A 22195-nucleotide genomic window follows, 5' to 3' on the forward strand; every position below is an offset into this window, starting at 1 on the left:
GCACGCTCATGCTGAGAGATGCAGGTAGCTTCTGTTATTTGTTGATTTCACTTCACTTTGGGGAAAGCCTTAAATTTGTGTATGAGGAAAGTCCTCCCTCCCCAAATTGTAAAACCTCTAGAAGACTCTTAGAACAAAGTCTCTCAGACTAGGTACTTCAGACAAAATCTTTCCTCCATCCCGTGGCCTGTTTTCTCTACACCCTGGTTTGAAACTCCCCAGAAAATGCTCCCCTGTTAGCATGGGTTCGTTGCCGTCGGAAGATCAGGGTGAAAATATATACATGGTATATGCAAGCATTACGGCAGAGGCCCTTCCTTGGGCAAAACTACTTGAGTCTTTCTTATCCCCGTGTTCCCCTCTATCAAATGCTTTCATAATATTACCTATATCGTTGTGTTATTAAGAAGATTGAATTTCATTCGCAGAAGCTAAGCAGTTACAACAGTGCCTGGCACAAAGTAAACACTATATCAGAGTTACCTATTACAGTGCACACATTAATTCATGCATCAGAGAGAAATTTTCAGCATATTTTGTATGCTAGGGAATGCTTTTGATGCAAAGACACAATAATTTCTGACATCGGTTAAGTACCTACTATGTGCCAGGTAGTGGGCTAAACGTTTTACATTTGTCTTATTTCATGTCAGAGGGGAAAAAAGAAATGGCTTATATTGACTGACGACCATCAGTATTCCAGGGAGGTCTTCTTATCTCATTTTAGAGGTGAAAGAGTCAACCAGCTGGAAAATGAGCCAGTCAGAAATGAAATCACATATAGAGTCCCACCACGTTTATATTCTTTCCACTAGGTTCCTCTGTATACTTATTATATACATATGAAGAATTTCTTTTCTATAATATAAAACCCTAGGCAGACCAATGATTTCCTGAACGCACATACGCACACAAATGTCTAATATGGAATCTGCTTGTTTTTTTATTTGTTTGTTTAAAGGAGACAACATGCCTATGCGTCTGAGGCAGAAGGCTCTGACCGGCCCCCTGTTGTCATGTGTATCTACTAAGAGGCTTTCTTTGGCTATTTTTAACACAGCTACACAGTATTTTTAAAGGCAAAGCAAAGCACCTAGGTTGCCATTGTTTGGCCACAGTTCCAGAATCTTGGCATCTCAGAACAGCCCGCTCTTAACATCTATATTAACCACAGACCTGTCCCAGACATTTGGATTTAGTCCTTTGAGATTCTGAGAAAATCAACGGGGAAAGTTTCCAATTATGTTTGGAATTTTATTTCTGCTGTTTTCAGATACAATTTAAATGCTTCATACGTTTCCAGAAGAGTTTGTGTGATTCTCTGGTGTGTTGTTTGTCTTTTGGCATCACCCAAACTTGAGAGATGAGCTGAAGTTTTAAACCTTGGAAGTAAACAACCTCATCTCCAGTCAACTCGATCTTTCTCCTCTGGGAATCAGCATCCCCTCGGCCACCAGGTCTGGGATGGAAGTGAAATCATGACCACTGTCTTTGAAGATTAGGAAAAGGACCTTCATTATCTGCTTTCTGTCCTCACGTATCTTTGGGGCACAGGGTTCAGGATTTATTGCAGCTGTAGGACAGGAGTTAGAGAGTATGAAAGGAAGCTGGGAAATATGATTTCATTTCCCTATCCATTTCTCATTGAAAGGATGATGGATTTCCCATTCACTTCCAAACAATCACTCCTGCCCACCAGGCAGTACTCACAAGGAAATGGAGCCTTTTCTAGAAATCCTCCATTCGTCTTGCCCTTTAGGGCCTTCCCTCCTTGTCTCCATCGAACAAAGGTCGCAGATTTCTACAGAAATAACTGGGAAAGGTACCTGGCCAACTTGTAGTGGCTCCTCAGAAAATAGTTTCCAACCCCAGTTGCACCTTAGCATCACCTGGAGAGATTTGTAAAACTAGAAATGTCCAACTCATCTGGAGAGATTCCAATTTCATGGGTCTGGGGAGATTCCTGGGCACTTATAGATTTTAAAGTTCCCCAGATGGTCCTAACACACAGCCAGTGGAAAGCCACTGCCTGATTTGAAAATCGCTGTTTCTCAGGATGAGTGCCTTGGTCAGTTTCTCTTCTTTACCTGAAGGTTAAACTCCATCTGGGGTTCCCTGCTGCTGCTCAGAAGTCACCACGGGCTTTGCTTCTCTCAAGAGCCCTTCTCAGTGGGAGGTTTCCAGGACTGGATATTAATTCTTGTGATGGATTGGATTGAGGGATGCAAAATATTGATCCTGGGTGTGTCTGTGAGGGTGTTGCCAAAGGAGATTAACATTTGGGTCAGTGGGCAGGGAAAGGCAGACCCACCCTCGATCTAGGTGAGCAGCATCTAATCAGCTGCCAAAGCAGCCAGAATAAAAGCAGGGAGCATAACATGGTAACACTAGACTGGTTTAGTCTTCTGACCTACCTCTTTCTCCCATACCGGATGCTTCTTGCCCTTGAACGTCAAACTCCAAGTTCTTCAGCTTTGCTACTTGGACTGGCTTCCTTGCTCCTCAGCTTGCAGACAGCCTATCATGGGACCTCGCCTTTTGATCATGCAAGTCAATACTCCTTAATAAACTCCCCTGTATATAGACACCTATCGTAATAGTCTCTTTAGAGAACACTGACTAATACATTTCTCGAAACCAACTTGGCCCGTAGCTGTTTGCCAGTTAGACCCTCCAATATGGGACCTATGCAGAGGAGGTAAGGGGCTAACGGGTCACTTGCCTTAGGCTCTAGATAGCTGGAGGGTCTCAAATGCAGACTCCTGGCCTTATCAACAAATGAGCGGGTGCATGCAGCCAAGAAGATACGCTAGCAGCTTTGAGAAAATATTTTTATCTGACAGTTTTAAACATGACTCCCATTCAAAAACTGTACCACCTAGAGTGTATTATGAATTTACATTTTTATCATAGATTCATTTGTGAATAACACAATTATAATACCTTGTACTTAGCAGATTTGTTGGAAGCATCTAGTTAAATTGCAGACATTATAAACTCATCACAAATTTTGCAACTCTGCTTTAGCTTCTTTCGTTTTTAGTATCTTGGAGAGGTGACAGCTCTGCCATATCTAGCCTAGCTCACTGACCCAGGCATCCATGGTGTCACAGGCCTCCCATATCCACAAGAGGACAGGAAACTAAGCCAGCAATTCCTCTATCCATCACCCCCTCTATTAGAGAACGAGTGTGGAACAAGACACCTACAGCCAATATTTAAGGAGGTACTCACTTGAAAGTAGCAATCTGGCCAGGTGCAGTGGCTCATGCCTGTAATCCCAGCACTTTGGGTGACTGAGGCAGGTGGATCACCTAAGGTAAAGAGTTCAAGACCAGCCTGACCAACATGGTGAAACCCGGTTTCTACTAAAAATACAAAATTAGCCAGGTGTGGTGCCACATGTCCATAATTCCAGCTACTTGGGAGGTTAAGGCAGGAGAATCACTTGAACCCAGGAGGTAGAGGTTGTGGTGAGCCTAGATTTCACACCATTGCACTCCAGCCTGGGCAACAGAGTGAGACTTGTTCTCAAAAAAGAAAAAAAGAAATTACCAATCTTTCACTTGCACAAGAGTGAGAGCCTCCTTAAATATTGCACCCTGGCTGCTCAGGTACTAAGCCAGCTCACTCATGCACATTTATGCATACACACACATCCACAGGTGCATGCACACACACACACAGGTCCCGCCATCTCAAGACTAGTGTGATGATAAAAATCCTGATATAAAGCATCTCATTGAAATGCCTCTTACTCGAAAGAATGTCTTGCATTTAAGAGATGTATTTGATCACCAATTTTCTAGCATAGTAATGAAAACAATTTAAATCTTTCTATTGGATAGCAGTCATCCTGAACTGGTTATAAGGTACATAGAGAACAGGTAGAAGAGGGAAAAATGTGTACCAGCATCGTTGGTATGCAGCGCCTGTCCTCGTAGATCTATAAGCAGGAAAGAGCCACAGGGACTCTTGGCAGCTAAGCTGCTGAGGCTGTTAATTACTTTTGTTTTCATTAAGGGGAGTTTTCACAAAAGTTACAATATATGATGTTCTTTGAATGGTGGAGATGAAAAAACAGACCCATTCTAATCCAGCCAAGCTGGAAGCTGTGTTTATAAAGATAGGCCTGTGGTTAATCCTGAGTCATTTTTTGGTGAACAATATGAACTACAAGAGAGTATATTTCTGTCCTTCCTTTAAAATAAAATATTGTTTATTTCAGTTTGCTTTTATCATTTCAGCACTTTGCCAGTTCGTTACTTTTCCATTTTGAAAAGCCTCCTGCATCACTCTCTATGCATATGCAGCAGATATAGACACACCAGCACACCCCTAAGGAGACAGCCCACTTGGACTCAGGGACATTTATTGTGGCAGCTCTCTGAAGAGACAGTTATTTCCTTGGCAGAGAAAAGCGTACTGTTTCTTAAGGGTATGTTGGAGGAATGTACCTACTGAACCCTTTGCACAAATATCTTCTAGAAGGACTTGGTCCTCACCCACTGGCCCTTGATTCTGTCTCACTATTGAATGAGGTTTGTCCACCAAACAGCTTAAAGGATTAGTGTGTGCTCCAGAGAGAGCAGGAAAAACGTGAGAGCAGCTCTGCTTTCTGTGGGTCAGCCAACGTCTCTGCCAGTCCTACGACTCTCATTTTGCTGAGGACTGATATGCCTGAAGTCACTACAAAAACAAATGATGTGCTAAAGCTCATTCTGTCCTTGCACAAAGAAGCCAAAAAAAAGGGGGCTCTAATTTATTTTAGAATTGGCATAATGAGACAAAAGAGTCTGCTGTGAGAAATTTTTGCTTATGCAATGAAATTTTTACTCTCCAGCTCTTTAACAAATTTTTTTTAATTTTTGACTTTTATGAATGAACAACCAGTGGGATTAAGGTTGGGAGGTAGTATTGTTTTTAACAGCAAATGAAGTCCACTACCAATAATGGCAGTTCTAGTCATTACTTTCTAGGGTGATAACGTGTGTTCCACTTTAGGGGGAAAAGCTTAATCAATGATCAAATGCAAATCTTAAGAATAGAGTCTTGATAACAATAGTGTATCATGATGTCAGAGGCAAAATACTGACTCTGGTATTTATAGGCAGAACAATAGGCTTTGCAATAATTCATCCCTGTTCACAGTTAATCCCTGGAGCTTTCAGAAAATCAGAAACAAAAGGTAATCCATAATTGTAGGTCAGGTGCAGTGGCTCACTCCTGTAATCCACTTTGGGAGGCCAAGGCGGGCAGATCACTTGAGGTCAGGAGTTTGAGACCCACCTGACCAACATGGTAGAAACGCAGTCTCTACTAAAATTACAGAAATTAGCCACACCTGTAATACCAGCTACTCAGGAAGCTGAGGCAGGAAAATCGCTCGAACTAAGGATATGGAGGTTGCAGTGAGCCGAGATTAGCCACTGCACTCCAGCCTGAATGACAGAGCAAGACTCCTTGTCCAAAACACAAAAAAAAAAGGTAATCCGTAATTGTGAAATAGCAGAACATACACTAACCGCTAAGGCAGTCTGTGATAATTTACAGGTTCAGAGATTCCAGTCCAAGTATGAGCTTTTCTATGCACACCATTGCATCTTTACACAGTAGGAAGCCATTTTGCCGGTTGACCTGATAAATGAGCCAGGGATTAATTCAGTTTGTGGGTTTGCCAAGTGGAAGACAAACATTTGCACTTCATTCAGCCCTCAATAATCCAAAGGTTATGCTGTTCGAGAGAGATAATCCATTAAACACAGTTGCTCAAGTGGCTGTCCATTTGGGGAAGAATTTATCAGGAGGCTGTCAGAGAAAAAGACCCCAAATGATGCATCACCAGACATCAAGCTCACCCTGCAGAAATGAAGAGTCCTGCGAAAGAGCCCACACCGGAGACAAGGACAAGCAGATGTATCGAATAAGGGACTATATTTGCAAGAGGATCCCATAGCAGCCTTCTAACTTCTCAAGCTTTGGATCTAGCTTCAGCAACACTGGACTCCCCTGGACATTCACAATGATCTATAGCCTCAATTTGAAGCTCATCCAAAGAAAACTGCATAGTCATCAAGTTTCTATTAGACTCCTCTGGAATTTATTGAGTCTCCACTGGACTTGAGACAAAGATGACTTTGGTTTGCTTTGTCACAAGGTCATCAAAACCATACATTTCAATCATTAGATCCTTGCAAAGTATAAAAGTCCAACCTCCATAATGATTAGAACCTACATAATGGTTCTAAATGAGAAACATTTTTTCTTTAATTTTTAAGTTGATGGATGGATCGTGGTAACATCCAAAAATCCATAATTCTATGGATACACAAAAGAGGTAAGAATATCCATTGCTGGTCATATTTAGAATGTGTACCACAAATAGCATAATGTAGAATGCGATTTGTATTTCTCACATAGTAAATTTAGTGGGACATGGACTAACAAAGAAAAATGCCAGGAGAAGTCCTTGGATTGACACACGACAACAGAGACAGCTGGAGGAAAATGACAAACTCCGTGTTGGCACAGACAAGAAAATACTTCATTTTCCATGGGAATATTGCTACACAAACTGGTTAAGCTCTAGGCAAGGGATATAACAGGGACAACTCAGATTGTCTTCCTTCCAGTCCGCCTTCTAGGTCTTTGTTTCAAATCTTTTGGATGTCGAACACAGCATTTGATCGGCCAGACGTCTGCTGTTGAAGCTTTTTCAATGGTTCAACTACACTCTCATGTGCTCCTTCCCAGTAGAACAAGATTCTGAAACACTGCCATCTTGTGGTGGCTCCCAGACAGAGCATGAGCTCCGGGCATCAGAAACCAACTACCCAAGTGGAGAAACCTGGAGATGAAGGGTTCACAAATGGGAGTGTCAGGAATCGGGAAGATGACACACTGTCAAATGTGAAGTAAATTGTCGAAAGTGACTCATCTAACAGCATTTATTTAAAATAGAATTGACTTTAACAATTATAGCAGTATTTCCAAAATGCTGAGTGTGTGTGAAGCCAAGTCATCATTCTGGGAAAGACAAAATGCATAACAGCCATGTATAGGGTTATTCATCAGACTCCACAAATGTCATTGATTCGTGAGTTAGTGTGAGTGAAAACAAACAGTAGGGTTAGACAAGACACTTTGGGAATTCGAAGGGAGCAGTGAAGAAATTCTCCAAGGATACTAAAAATTGTTACTTTGTGATTTTTTAAAGCCCATTATAAAAGGCATTGTTGCCATTGTCCATGTATTTAGCAGGGGCCTTTGCCAAAGACAGGGAAATTTTAGTAAACTGGTCCCACCCCACAGGATAAAGGACTATTTGGCCAGCAGCTACGGATTTCCTGACTCTGCTTAGCTGAACATTTGGCCTCAGCTGATAGAAGCGGGTAGAGCTATAGCCTGGTCAAAATGATATAGATGAATGTTCTCTCACTCTCTCTTCCCAAACTCTTTCACAAGAAGTGAATTTGGCTCAATCAGCAGGCCTGGGTGTGTGAACTTGCTCTAGGCAAGGGAAGGGAAATTCAGGGTGAATTGCAACACCCACCTCTCCCGGCACTTGGCAAACGTCACTCAGCCGCAGCACGCTCCTCCCCGAGGTCCACACCGGCCTCCCTGCCTCCTCAGCTCATCACTTCACACTGCCACTATCAACCGACTGCAGCAGACACTCAAGTTGATGTTCGGTTTTCTGCTTTCAGGTCATCTGGATGTTGGCTGGTTGGAATTGGAGTCCTTTCAGCAGTGTAACCTTGTGTTGTGATGTTTGCATGTTTTTCATTATATCAAACTAGGTTCATTCTGTTACCTTTAACTTCACCTTCACTTTATTCCTTTGAGAAGAATGAGAATGAAAAACCTGGCCATTTTTCATTCATATAACCGACGCTAACACATATAAGCCTACTATGTGCCAGAGACTGTCCAAAGGCCTTCTGTATCAAGGCATTTAATCCCCATAACAATGCTGTCACGAAGGTGCCACTATTACCCATATTATTTACATAAGGAAAAGCCCAGAGAAGCCAAGTTGTTTGTCCCACACCACATCCCTAGGATGTAGCAAAGCTAATGTCGGAATCTAGGAGGCGGAGCCTGTGTAATTAAACACTACCCTATGCTGTCTCTAAGATTCATTCATTTGCTCTGTAAGCACATATCATTTAAGACAGTATACATAGGGCTGTTACAGGTACATAAATTCTACTTCCACAACTTTATGGGTTTGATTTACAATGTTTGCCACAGCACTTTATTACAAGATGGTAGATAAGCATATTTCACATGTCCAAATTTTAATGTTATGAGAATTTCTCTACTGGCCCTTGTCTTTTTGGTTTTAATTACCTGCATCCAGCTGTTTTCATTCTTCATCTATTTCCAAAACTACCAGACTGATGTCTCTTTTACTTTGTTGTTGTAAATTTACCTAAATTACTACATATGGAGAATGTTTTATGGGTTTTTTTTTCAATGAAAACTAAGAAAGCTGTTATATCCTTAAAAATATCTAAATGTCACAACCTTTGGCCGTCTTAAAGAGGCATTGATGTGTTTGTCATATTATTTAGAAATGATAAACATGAACACATTGGCAGCAAATGAAGAGGAGACGGAAAAAAGCAAATTATGCTTTAAAAAAAAAAAAACAGAAAAAGGTGAGTTAAGATGTTAGGATGATATAATTGCTCACATATGTCTTACAGCAGAAGCTCCAGACATTAAAATAAACAAAGCGTGTTTATGCCACTGACGGCAAAATCAAATAATGAAAATGGAATCTTTCTTTAAAACTATTCCACATTTAAGATCATTTATAAATGAGGTGTAAAATGTGCTGCGTGCAAGGGTTGTATCTCACTTTTTTAAAAAGAAAATGTGGAGAACATTCTTTCACATGCGGCTGGTAGGATAGAAATTAGTCCAAATTAGCAGTAAACTCAGAGCAGCAGCTTCTATCACTACCATGAGAGAAGCACAGCTCACAGATTTTATTTTCTAATTGGTTTCTGAAAAATACAGCTTTATCAATCCCTCTGCTTTACATATATACAAATATAAACCCAAAAGTGCACTTGTCAAAAGTACTCACTTTAGCCAAATGTTGACTTGTTGGATATTCTTTTTTTTTAATATATATTTTATTGCACTTTAGGTTCTGGGGTGCATGTGAAGAACATGCAGGATTGTTGCGTAGGTACATACATGGCAATGTGGTTTGCTGCCTCCATCCCCCTGTCACCTATAAATGGCATTTCTCCCCACATTATCCATCCCCAGCTCTCTACCCCCTGCTGTCCCTCCCTGAGTCCCCCTCAACAGACCACAGTGTGTGATGCTCCCTTCCCTGTGTTGTCCATGTGTTCTCATTGTTCAACACCCACCTGTGAGTGAGAACATGTGGTGATTTTCTGTTCTAGTGTCAGCTTGCTGAGAATGATGGTATTTAGGTTCATCCATGTCCCTACAAATGACACGAACTCATCGTTTTTTATGGCTGCATAATATTCCATGGTGCATATGTGCCACATTTTCCCCGTCCAGTCTATCATTGATGGGCTTTTGGGTTTGTGCCAGGTCTTTGCTATGGTAAGCAGTTCCACAATGAACATATGTGTGCATGTGTCTTTATAACAGAACAATTTATAATCTTTTGGATATACACCCAGTAATGGGATTGCTGGATCAAATGGCATTTCTATTTTTAGGTCCTTGAGCAATCACCCACTGTTTTCCACAATGGTTGAACTAATTTACACTCCCACCAGCAGTGTAAAAGTGTTCCTATTTCTTCACATCCTTTCCAGCATCTGTTGTCTCCAGATTTTTTGATGATCACCATTCCAACTGGCGTGAGATGGTATCTCAATGTGGTTTTGATTTGCATCTCTCTAATGACCAGTGATAGCATTTTGTCATATGTTTGTTCACCTCATATATGTCTTCTTTTGAAAAGTGTCTGATCATATCCTTTGCCTACTTTTGAATGGGCTTTTTTTTTTTTTTCTTGTAAATCTGTTTTAGTTCTTTGTAGATTCTGGATATTAGCCCTTTGTCAGATGGGTTGATTGCAAAAGTTTTTTCCCATTCTCTTGGTTGCCGGTTCATTTAATGATTGTTTTTTTTGTTTGTTTGTTTGTTTTTTGCTGTACAAAATCTCTGGAGTTTAATTAGGTCCCATTTGTCTATTTTGGTTTTCGTTGCCAGTGCTTTTGGTATTTTAGTCATGAAGTCCTTGCCTATGCCTATATCCTGAATGGTTTTGCCTAGGTTTTCTTCTAGGGTTTTTATGGTGTTAGGTCTTATGCTTGAGTCTTTAATTCCTCTGGAGTTAATTTTAGTGTGAAGATTCAGGAAGGGGTGCAGTTTCTGCTTTCTGCACATGGCTAGCCAGTTTTCCCAACACCATTTATTAAACAGGGACTCCTTTCCCCATTGCTTGTTTTTGTCAGGTTTGTCAAGATGGTTGTACATGTGTTGGGTTGCCTCTGAGGTCTCTGTTCTGTTCCATTGGTTTATATCTCTGTTTTGGTACCAGTACCATGCTGTTTTGATTACTGTATCCTTATAGCATAGTTTGAAGTCAGGTAGCATGATGCCCCCATCTTTGTTCTTTTTGCTTAGAATTGACTTGGCTATGCGGGCTCTCTTTTGGTTCCATATGAAGTTTAAGATGGTTTTTTCCATTTCTGTGAAGAGGGTCATAGGTAGCTTGATGGGGATAGCATTGAATCTATAAATTACTTTGGGCAGTATGGCCATTTTTATGATATTGATTCTTCCTAACCATGAACATGGAATGTTTCTCCATCTGTTTGTGTCCTCTCTTATTTCCTTGAGCAGTGGTTTGTAGTTCTCCTTGAAGAGGTCCTTTAAATGCTTTGTTAGTTGTATTCCTAGGTATTTTATTCTCTTTGTAGCAATTGTGAATGGCAGTTTATTCTTGATTTGGCTCTTTTTAGGTCTGTTATTGGTGTATAGGAATGCTTGTGATTTCTGCATTTGTATCCTGAGACTTTGCTGAAGTTGCTTATCAGTTTCAGGAGATTTTGGACTGAGATAATGGGGTCTTCTGAATGTACAATCATGTCATCTACAAATAGAGACAATTTGACTTCCTCCTTTCCTAATTGAGTACCCTTTACTTCTTTTTCTTGCCTGATTGCTCTGGCTAGAACTTTCATACGATATTGAATAGGAGTGGTGAGAGAGGGCATTCTTGTCTAGTGCCAGACTTCAAAGGGAATGCTTCCAGTTTTTGCCCATTCAGTATGATATTGGCTGTGGGTTTGTCATAAATAGCTTTTATTATTTTGAGATATGTTCTGTTGATATCTAGTTTCTTCAGAGTTTTTAGTATAAAGGGCTGTTGAATTTTCTTGAAGGCCTTCTCTGCATCTATTGAGATAATAATGTGGTTTTTGTCTTTGGTTCTGTTTATGTGGTGGATTATGTTTATAGACTTATGTATGTTGAATCAGCTTTGTATCCCTGGGATGAAGCCTAATTGATTGTGATGGGTAAGCTTTTTGATGTTTTGTTACAATTGGTTTGCCAGTATTTTATTGAAGATTTTTTCATCTATGTTCATCATGGATATTGGCCTGAAGTTTTCCTTTCTTGTTGAGTCTCTGCCTGGTTTTGGTATCTGGATGATGTTGATCTCATAAAATAATTTGGAAAGGATTCCCTCTTTTTGGATTGTTTGGAATGGTTTCAGAAGGAGTGGTACCAGCTCCTCTTTGAATGTCTGGTAGAATTTGGCTGTGAACCCATCTGGACCTGGTTTTTTTTTTTTGGTTGGTAGGTTATCAATTGCTGCCTCAACTTCAGACCTTGTTATCTGTGTATTCCAGGTTTCAACTTCTTGTTGGTTTAGACTTTGGAAGGTGCAACTGTCCATGAATTCATCCATTTCTTCCAGGTTTACTGGTTTATGTGCATAGAGTTTTTTGTAGTGATCTCTGATGGTAGTTTGTGTTTCTGTGGAATCAGTGGTGATATCCCCTTTGTCGTTTTTTGTTGCATCTATTTGATTCTTCTCTCTTTTCTTTTTTTTTAATCTGGCTGGTGGTCTTATTTTGTTGATCTTTTCGAAAAAACAGCTCCTGGATTTATTAATTTTTTGAAGGGTTTTTGTGTCTCTACCTCCTTCAGTTCTGCTCTGATCTTAGTTATTTCTTGTCTTCTGTTAGCTTTTGAGGTTTTTTTAATCTTGCTCCTCTAGCTCTTTCAATTTTAATGATAGGGTATCGATTTTACCTCTTTCCTTGCTTCTCATGTGGGCATTTATTGCTATAAATTTCCCTCTAGACACTGCTTTAAATGTGTCCCAGAGATTCTGGTAACTGTGTCTTCGTTCTTGTTGGTTTCAAAGAACATCCTTATTTCTGCCTTCATTTCATTGTTCATCCAGTCAACATTCAAGAGCCAGTTGTTCAGTTTCCATGAAGTTGTGCAGTTCTGAGTTCGTTTCTGAATCCTGAGTTCTAATTTGATTGCACTGTGATCTGAGAGACTGTCAGTTATGATTTCCATTCTTTTGCATTTGATGAGAAGTGATTTACTTCCAATTATGTGGTCAATTTTGGAGTAGGTGTGATGTGGTGCTAATAAGAATATATATTCTATAGATTTTGGGTGGAACATTCTGTATATGTCTATTAGGTTTTCTTGGTACAGATTTGAGTTCAAGTCCTGGACATCTTTTTTAATTTTCTGTCTCATTAATCTGTCTAATATTGACAGTGGAGTGTTAAAGTCTCCCACTATTATTGTGTTGGAGTGTATGTCTCTTTGCAGGTTGTTAAGAACTTGCTTTATGTATCTGGGTGCTCCTGTATTGGGTGCGTATATATTTAGGATCATTAGCTCTTGTTGTTGCATGGATCCTTTTACTGTTATGTAATGCCATTCTTTGTATCTTTTAATCTTTGTTGGTTTAAAGTCTATTTTATCAGAGACTAGAATTACAACTCCTGCTTTTTTTTTTTTTTTTTTTTTTTTGCTCTCCATTTGCCTGGTAAATCTTCCTCCATCCCTTTATTTTGAGCCTATGTGTATTCTTGCATGTGAGATGGGCTTCCTGGATACAGCACACCAATGGGTTTTGACTTTTTATCCAATTTGCCAGTCTGTGCCTTTTGATTGGGGCATTTAGCCCATTCACATTTAAGGTTAATATTGTTATGTGGAAATTTAATCCTGCCATTTTGATGCTAGCTGGTTGTTTTGCCCATTAGTTGACACAGTTTCTTCATTGTGTTGATGGTCTTTACCATTTGGTACATTTTTGGAGTGGCTGGTACTGGTTGTCTCTTTCTACATTTAGTGATTCTTTCAGGAGATCTTGTAAGGCAGGCCTGGTGGTGACAAAGTCTCTCAGCAATTGCTTGTTCATAAAGGATTTTATTTTTCCTTCACTTATGAAGCTTAGTTTGGCTGGATATGAAATTCTAGGTTGAAAGTTCTTTTCTTTAAGGATGTTGAATATTGGCCCCAACTCTCTCCTGGCTTGTAGGGTTTCTTCCAAGAGATCCACTGTGAGTCTGATGGGCTCCCCTTTGCGTGTAACCTAACCTTTCTCTCTGGCTGCCCTTAGCATTTTTTCCTTCATTTCAACCCTGGTGAATCTGACGATTATGTGCCTTGGGGTTGCTCTTCTTGAGGAATATCTTTGTGGTGTTCTTGTATTTCCTGGACTTGAAAATTGGCCTGTCTTGCTAGGTTGGGGAAGTTCTGGATAATATCCTGAAGAGTGTTTTCCAGCTTGGATTTATTCTCTCCATCACATTCAGGTACACCTATCAAACATAGGGTAGTTCTTTTCACATAATACCATATTTCTTGAAGGCTTTGTCCATTTCTTTTCATTCTTTTTCCTCTAATCTTGCCTTCTCATTTTATTTCATTGAGTTGATCTTTAATCTCTCATACCCTTTCTTTTGCTTGGTTGATTTGGCTACTGAAACTTGTATATGCTTCATGAAGTTCTCATGTTGTGTTTTTTAGCTCCATCAATTCATTTGTATTGTTTTCTAAGCTGTTTATTCTCATTAACATTTCATCTAACCTTTTTTTAAGGTTCTTAGTTTCTTTGCATTGGGTTAGCACATGTTCCTTTAGCTCAGAGAAGTTTGTTTTTACCCATTTTCTGAAGCCTGTTTCTGTCGATTCATCAGACTCATTCTCTATCCAGCCTTATTCCCTTGTTGATGAGGAGTTGTGATCCCTTGGAGGAGAAGAGGTGTTCTGGTTTTGGGTGTTTTCATCCTTTTTGTGCTGGTTTCTCCCTATCTTTGTGGATTTATCTACCTGTGGTCTTTGTAGTTGTTGACTTTCAGATGGAGTCTCTGTGTGATGTCTTTTTGGTGATTATGAAGTTATTTCTTTCTTTTTTTTAGTTTTCCTTCTAACAGGCTCCTCTGCTTTAGGACTGCTGGAGGTCCACTCCAGACCCTGCTTGCCTGGGGATCACCTGCAGCAGCTGCAGAACAGTACGTTTTGCTGCCAGGTTCTTCTTCTGTTATCTTTGTCAAAGGAGGATACCTGCCAGATGTCAGCCTGAGCTCTCCTTTATGAGGTATCTCTTTGGATATACAGGGTTGGGGAGCTGCTTGAGAAGATAGTCTGTCCTTTATAGGAGCTCAAGTGCTTAGCTATGAGCTCTGTAGTTCTGTTCAGAGCTGCTGGGCAGGTACATTTAAGTCTGCTGCACTGGAGCTCATAACCACCTTTCTTTCCCAGATGCTCTGTCCTGGGAAGGTGGGGCTTTATTTGTAAGTTCCTGATGTGCTGCTACCTTTTGTCAGAGAAGCCCTGCCTGGCGAGGAGGTAGCATAGTCACAGCCTGCCAGCAGAGGCATTGCTAAGCTGCCGTGGGAACTGCCCAGCTGCTGTGTGAACTTCCTTGCAGTTTTGTCTATAGAGGTATAGTTAGAACTGCCTCAGTAATGGCAGACTGTCTCTGTAATGGTGGACTGCCTTGGTAATGGTGGATTGCCTTGGTAATGGTGGACTGCCTCAGTAATGGCAGACTGCCTCAGTAATGGTGAACTGCCTCAGTAATTGCAGACTGCCTCGGTAGTGGAGGACTGCCCCAATATTGGTGGACTGCTGCAGTAATGGTGAACACCCTTCCCCCAACAAAGCTGGACCATCCCAGGTCCAGCTGTGCTTGCTGTCAAACTCTCAGTCCAGAGTGTTTCAGATTGCTGGTCTTTGTGGGGATGGGACCTGCCAAGCCAGATCACCTGGCTCCCTGTTTTTTCAGTTGAATGGGTGACTCTGTCTCCCAGGCATTCCAGGTGCCAGTTGAAACAGCACCCACATTTGTGTGAGTTTTTGTGGGGAGACCTACTGCACCATCTGAAACAGCAATGCTGGAGACTCATGGCACTTTTCCACCTAGAATCTCCTGGTCTGTGGGCAGTAAAAATTCATTTGGGAAATGCTGTGATCACTTATCCTCTGCATTCTTGCTGGGAACTGCACTCCAGAGCTGTTCCTATTCGGCCTTCTTGGATCATCCTTTCTTGACTTTTTCGATGTGTTGGATATTCTAAACATTTAAACTGATTTGCCAGTTTTCTTTAAAAGTCAGTTTCATGTGTATGCCTTACATGCCTACCACTGTGATGATCTATGCTATTGTAAGTTAACAAACTATGCAATAATTCTCTAACAGCAACGTAATCATCAAAATTTTTTCCAGAAACTGAAAATTCAATCTACTAGCTGTTTAAGACTTCAGCTCTGCAGGGGAAGTCAAAACCCATATCCACAAGTCATGTGACCTCGAGAAAGTTACTTAATCTTTCTGAGAGTCTCAGGAAACTGCTCTATATACTAGGGATAAAAACAGAGCCTGCTTCATAGTATCAAAGTGAGGATAAAATAAGATCAATCATGTAAAACATTTAGTACAGTGCCTGGCACATGAACAGCATTCAGTATTGCTGGACATTGTCAGCATCAACATCATAATCATCACTATCATCATCATCATCACTGTCATCACTATCACCATTACTGCCATCATCACCATCATCAACATCATCATTACCATCACCATCAACACCATCATTACCATCACCATCATCATCACCATCACCATCGCCATTATCATCAACATCATCATCACCATCACCATCATCACCATCACATTCATCATCGCCATCACCATCATCACCATCATTATCAACATCATCATCACCATCACCATCAACACCATCATTACCATCACCATCATCATCACCATCACCATTATCATCAACATCATCACCATCACCATCATCACCATCACTTTCATCATCACCATCACCATCATCACCATCATTATCACCATCACTATAATCACCATCACCATCACTTTCATCATCACCATCACCATCACTTTCATCATCGCCATCGCCATCATCACCATCATTATCAACATCATCATCACCATCACTTTCATCATCACCATCACCATCATCACCATCATTATCACCATCACTATAATCACCATCACCATCACTTTCATCATCACCATCACCATCACTTTCATCATCGCCATCACCATCATCACCATCATTATCAACATCATCACCATCACTTTCATCATCACCATCACCATCATCACCATCATTATCACCATCACTATAATCACCATCACCATCACTTTCATCATCACCATCACCATCACTTTCATCATCGCCATCACCATCATCACCATCATTATCAACATCATCATCACCATCACTATAATCACCATCACCATCACTTTCATCATCACCATCATTATCACCATCACTATAATCACCATCACCATCACTTTCATCATCACCATCACCATCACTTTCATCATCACCATCACCATCATCACCATCATTATCAACATCATCATCACCATCACCATCACTTTCATCATCACCATCACCATCACCATCACTATCAGCATCATCATTGCCATCACTTTCATCATCACCATCATCATTATCATGACCATCATCATCATTATCAACATCATCATCACCATCACTATGATCACCATCACTTTCATCATCACCATCATTATCACCATCACCATTATCATCACCATCATCATCACCATTACCATTATCGTCACCATCGTCATCATCACAATCACTAACATCACCATCATAATTGTCGTCATCAGCACCATCACCATCACCATCATCACTATCATCACCATCATTATTAACATCATTATCATCATTACCATCACTGTCATTAACATCATCATTACCATCACCATCAGCATCATCATTACCATCATCAGCATCATGATAGTTATCATGAACATTATCGTGATCTTTATCATTATTATTAAATCATCATCAACAACGTCATCCAAAGATAATTTGTATTCCTTTGCTGTAACCCCTGCTTTTGAGATATTTACAACATAATAGACAAGACAGATTAGCCAATAAACAGTTGTAATTCATTAAGACATAACCTGTGATGTGATAGATATAATGAATAAGAGGAACATGACAGAACCTGTGATGTGACAGATATAATTAGTAGGAGGAGTCTATCTCCTCTATCTTGAAGAACAAGATCTGACTTCCAGGAGGAAAGGATGTCCAAGGTTGGTTGGAAAAATGCTTATCTAGCAGCTAGGTGCGGATTTTCAAAGCAAAGGGAGAAATGTTATACAAATATCCAGGACTGATAGTGTGAGATATCTTGGAGGTTGTACTGGCATGGTGTTCAGAGTGAGAAGTGAAGAAGACTGAGTTTCAAGCTCTAAGAAATGAGGACACTTAGGGGGCATATGGAGCGAGCAAGAAGAACTTAAAAAACACAGCGGGAATGCTCATTCAGCAGCACATGAATGAAAATTGGAACAATACAGAGAAGATCAGCATGCAGGGTTGACATACACATTTGTAAAGCAGGTTGTATTTTAATGTCCATCAACAGATGAATGTATAAATAAAGTGTGGTATATACGCAAATGGGTTTTTATTTGGCCTTAAAAATGAATGAAATTCTGATACATGCAAGAACATGAATGAACCTTGAGGACATTATGCTAAATGGAATAAACCAGTCACAAAAGGACAAATACTGTATGATTCCACTTATATCTGGCACCAAAAAAAGTAACTTAATAGAAACAAAAAGTAGAATAGTGGTTTCCAGGGGCTGGGGGATGGGAGGATGGGGAGGTTTCATGGGTACAGAGTTGCTGTTTGGGGTTAATAAAAAAAAGGTCTGGAAATGTAGAGATGATAGTTGTGAACGTATGCAATCCCACTGAATTGTATAGTTTAAAAGGGCTAAAATGTGAAATTTTATGTCATGTATATTTTGCCACAATTTCTATATTGAGCAGGAGAAGCCAAAGCAGTGGTTCTGTGCATCAGAAGGGTACACAGATTATGAATCCAGGGAGGAAGAGCATCGGGCAGAGACTGGACAACAACGTTGGTTCTGCTGAGAGGCCAGGCAAGGGATGTAGACACTGGATGTAGACACTGTAGAGTCAGCTCCATCTTTGGAGATAAAGAGTCTCCAGGGGGCAGAGAGGCAGAGATCAGATCACAGTGCGGTGAGGAAAAAATGAGAAATAAGCAGTAAACGGGAGAGATGGACAAAGGTTCATGATGAGTGTCTCTGTAAGTAGGTGGAGGAAAGGTAGCTAGAGGGAAGTGGGGATTTGAACACGTTTTCTTGGTAAAGGGTAAGTGTAAATGCTGATGGAAAAAGCCATGTTAGAGAGGAAGGTAGAAAAGGCCGGAGTGAGAGGAGCAGGGAACCCAATACACTGAGGAGTTGGGGAGAATGAGGGCCTGAGCCCTAGAGACACGCCTTGTCCAGGGATAGAGACCAAGAGACCACAGAGCAGGGCCAAGGGCCCTTTTGAAGCTGGACACCATGAATCTGTAATGATGGCCAAAGTGAGAGGTGATAAAGACAGAGGTAAATGTCATGGCTAAGTCAGCAGTGGCCAGCCACAGTGGCTCATGCCTATCATCCCAGGACTTTGGGAGGCCGAGGCAGGCAGATTACTTGAGGTCAGGAGTTCAAGACCAGCCTGGACAACATGGTGAAACTCCATCTCTACTAAAAAGTACAAAAATTAGCTGAGTGTGGTGGTGCCTGCCTGTAATTCCAGCTACTTGGTAGGCCGAGGCATGAGAATCACACGAACTCGGGAAGTGGTGGTTGCAATGAGCCAAGATCGTGCCAATGCACTCCAGCATGGGCAACAGAGTTAGACTCCACTTCAAAAAAACAAAAAAAAGCAGTAAATACAGGTCTCAAGAGCCTTAAACTTCCTCCAAAGAGAATAAAAAAATGTTTTAAAAGAAAGAAAAAAATACCAAGGTGTATTTCTATTATCCTCTTAAACTACTTTATCTGGACTGAAGGTAGCTACAAAGCAGGATCTTCGCTGAAGCAGCCAAGTTGACATTCTTCTGTGTCTAGCATTATCCCAGATATTCCTCAACACCAACAAGAGTTCAATTTGCAGAGACAGCTGAGAAATTTCAGTAAATTGATTCAGCAATCTAGTATTTTTCTTTTTCTTTTTCAGTTTCCTTTACAATGAATAATATTTCTTTCCAATGTAACTGCTGAGTAGACAATGAGTTTAAGAGTAATCTATTTCTCTTTTTATATCTTTCCAGGCCATGAAAAGAGTTCGTTCCTGGATCTTGAGAACTGATTGACAAGTATCTACATTTACCACCCTCTAGCCATATAAAGATTGTTTTCCCTCTAAGAAAGAATATATATAAGCATATACATAGTCAAACACAGAGAGAGAATATAGATCTAAAAGGATATCTATATGCAAATATATAAAAGGATCTTTACATATATCCTTTTATATCTATAACATTTTATATAGCCTTTCATGTGTACATGTGTATTTATGCCATATATGTACATATATACCATCTGTGTATAAACACACACACACAGAATTTTTTATATATTAGGTCACTGGAACTTAGACTAAATGTTTAAAGGAAACTATACAAAATTTTTGAAATAGACATCAAAATAATAGCATGTTTATGAACTGGATTCTAATCTAAGTGTTTTAACTTTAAAGTGTCACCAGCCCATGTATTTCTCACATAAGGCTCTTCACTTCATGTTAAATTATTATTTATATAAGAGTGTAATAAGCATCCATCACCTCTCTGACTCTCAAAACAAACAAAAATGTGGCTATTTCATCTCACTCACTCTGAATTGCTGTTCTAGATAGCACAGAAAATTGTAGAGTTACATGGCTGCTAATTAGGTAGGGTTTTTTTTTTTTTCCAAAGATTGCCATGGGGCTTTGGAAGAACAAGCTATACAAGTATGTGTTACATGAGGGTGAGGCCAGGCTGGTAGATTTCCTTCAAATTCTGAACACACTCCAACGTGCTGCACATTTCTCAGCTTAGCAAAGAAGAATGCCAAAGCTAATAAAATGGACTCTTTGTTGGATCTCAAAGGCTATAATGGTTGGCATTTTAAATATACCACAAAGCCATTGTATTTGAGACAGCACCCAGGAGAAGTAGTCTTCAACCAGGAACATGCCTCTTCCAGAATTACTGCCCTAGAAATTCAAGTCATCCACTATAGAGAATAATTTTAAAATTTTAACATTCTTCCTGACTTCAAGGAGATAGGGAGGTTGAGAGTGCTGGAGGCCAACAGTCATCCATGTGTAATGCAAGTTAATAAGATCATGACCTGCTCTGATATAGCACTTGGCACATCCTCTCATTAAATCTTATGCTCCGGGTTCTTCGTTCTTCCTAGGGGTATAAAAGTTTTAGGTTAGAAGGGAAAGGCAGCAACAACAGTCAAAATGGAGATACGATTAGTGAGGAAGTATTGGAATACTAATTGCATTATATCCGTGTCTCGCAGAGTTTAAGTATGTCACATATGCTATACACAAAGCCACCCACCTCCAAATCAGACTGTCTCTTTCAAGAGCTGAAAATCAAGTAAATACCATTCCTACTCAAGACGCCCAAATTTCTTAATTCCAGAGTAATTGCAGCTTTTCACAGCAGTCCAGTGTTGCATCGATTTTGCAACCAGTGTAACTTGAAAATAAATTACTCAAGAGGTTGTTATTTGGTTCCTAACTGCAACGTAGACTGTTCATCGACCCCAGCGCCTTTGTTTTCTAGCCTCATTTTTCAGCAGCTAGGCTAATTTATTGCCATTTTAATTACTGACAATCCTCGTGACTTTGTGGCTAAATTAGATTTATAATTCTACTCAAAAGTTCCATGCCATACTCACACCGTTTATCTCCTTGCCGTTACTTTTTTCTTTTTTTTGAAACTGTAACATATTGTTTTGGTGAATCTATCTAGCTTACCCTTTAATGACTAGCATGCTAAAGCTCATCAAGAGGGGTTAAAATATCATGTTTTCCCCCAGTAGCTTAAAAACAGTTTTCCTCAGAGCCCATGACTGACACTGGTAAATATCTAGGTCAGTATTGGCAGTGAAGATATCTTTCAAGAGAGTCTAAGGCATAAAATTTAAGCTAAATTACGTCATTAAACTTCTTTCATGTAGTTACCATGTCCCTTGGGGGACATCTGACATAGAAGTCATAGGGATTCACTAGGCTCAGAGAATCTCAGGAGATGCTATTGGCCTCCCAGTGTCTGGAGTACTTGGGGAAAGACTGGGACGCACCTTACACCAGGATTAATGAAAAAGAAATGTCACAACAATGGTATACAGAAGATTATTGCTAGGCATGGTGGCTCACACCTGTGATCCCAGCACTTTGGGAAACTGAGGCAGGTGAACGGTTTGAGCCCAGGAATTTGAGACCAGCGTGAGCAACATGGCAAAACCCCATCTCTACAAAAAATCCACCAATTAGCTGGATGTGGTGGCATGCGTCTGTAGTCCTAGCTACTTGGGGTGCTGGGATGATGGAAGGACTGCTTGAGCCCAGGAGATTGAAGCTCCAGTGAGCTGTAATCATGCACCTGTACTCCAGCCAGAGTGACAGACTGAGACCCCATCTCTCTCTCATTTATGTAGTTCATTCAAGCCCAATATTACAATATTTTCTCCTCCATGTTGTTTTTAATTCTATTCCTTCCTATAATCACTACAGTCCATACCCATGAGGAAAATTATAAGAATTTTGATATTTTTATTTTTGCAACCTTATCTTCTCTTCACTTAG

The 22195-nt window shown here is 40.2% G+C and overlaps 1 pseudogene; it reads left to right on the forward strand.

Annotated features, from left to right (window-relative positions):
- Positions 1 to 17826: 17826 nt before the first annotated feature.
- On the forward strand, positions 17827 to 17923 carry LOC118151895 (U6 spliceosomal RNA; annotated as a pseudogene).
- Positions 17924 to 22195: the final 4272 nt, after the last annotated feature.

The sequence above is a fragment of the Callithrix jacchus genome, chromosome 2 (genome assembly GCF_049354715.1).
Source record: "Callithrix jacchus isolate 240 chromosome 2, calJac240_pri, whole genome shotgun sequence".
Lineage (NCBI taxonomy): Eukaryota > Metazoa > Chordata > Mammalia > Primates > Cebidae > Callithrix > Callithrix jacchus.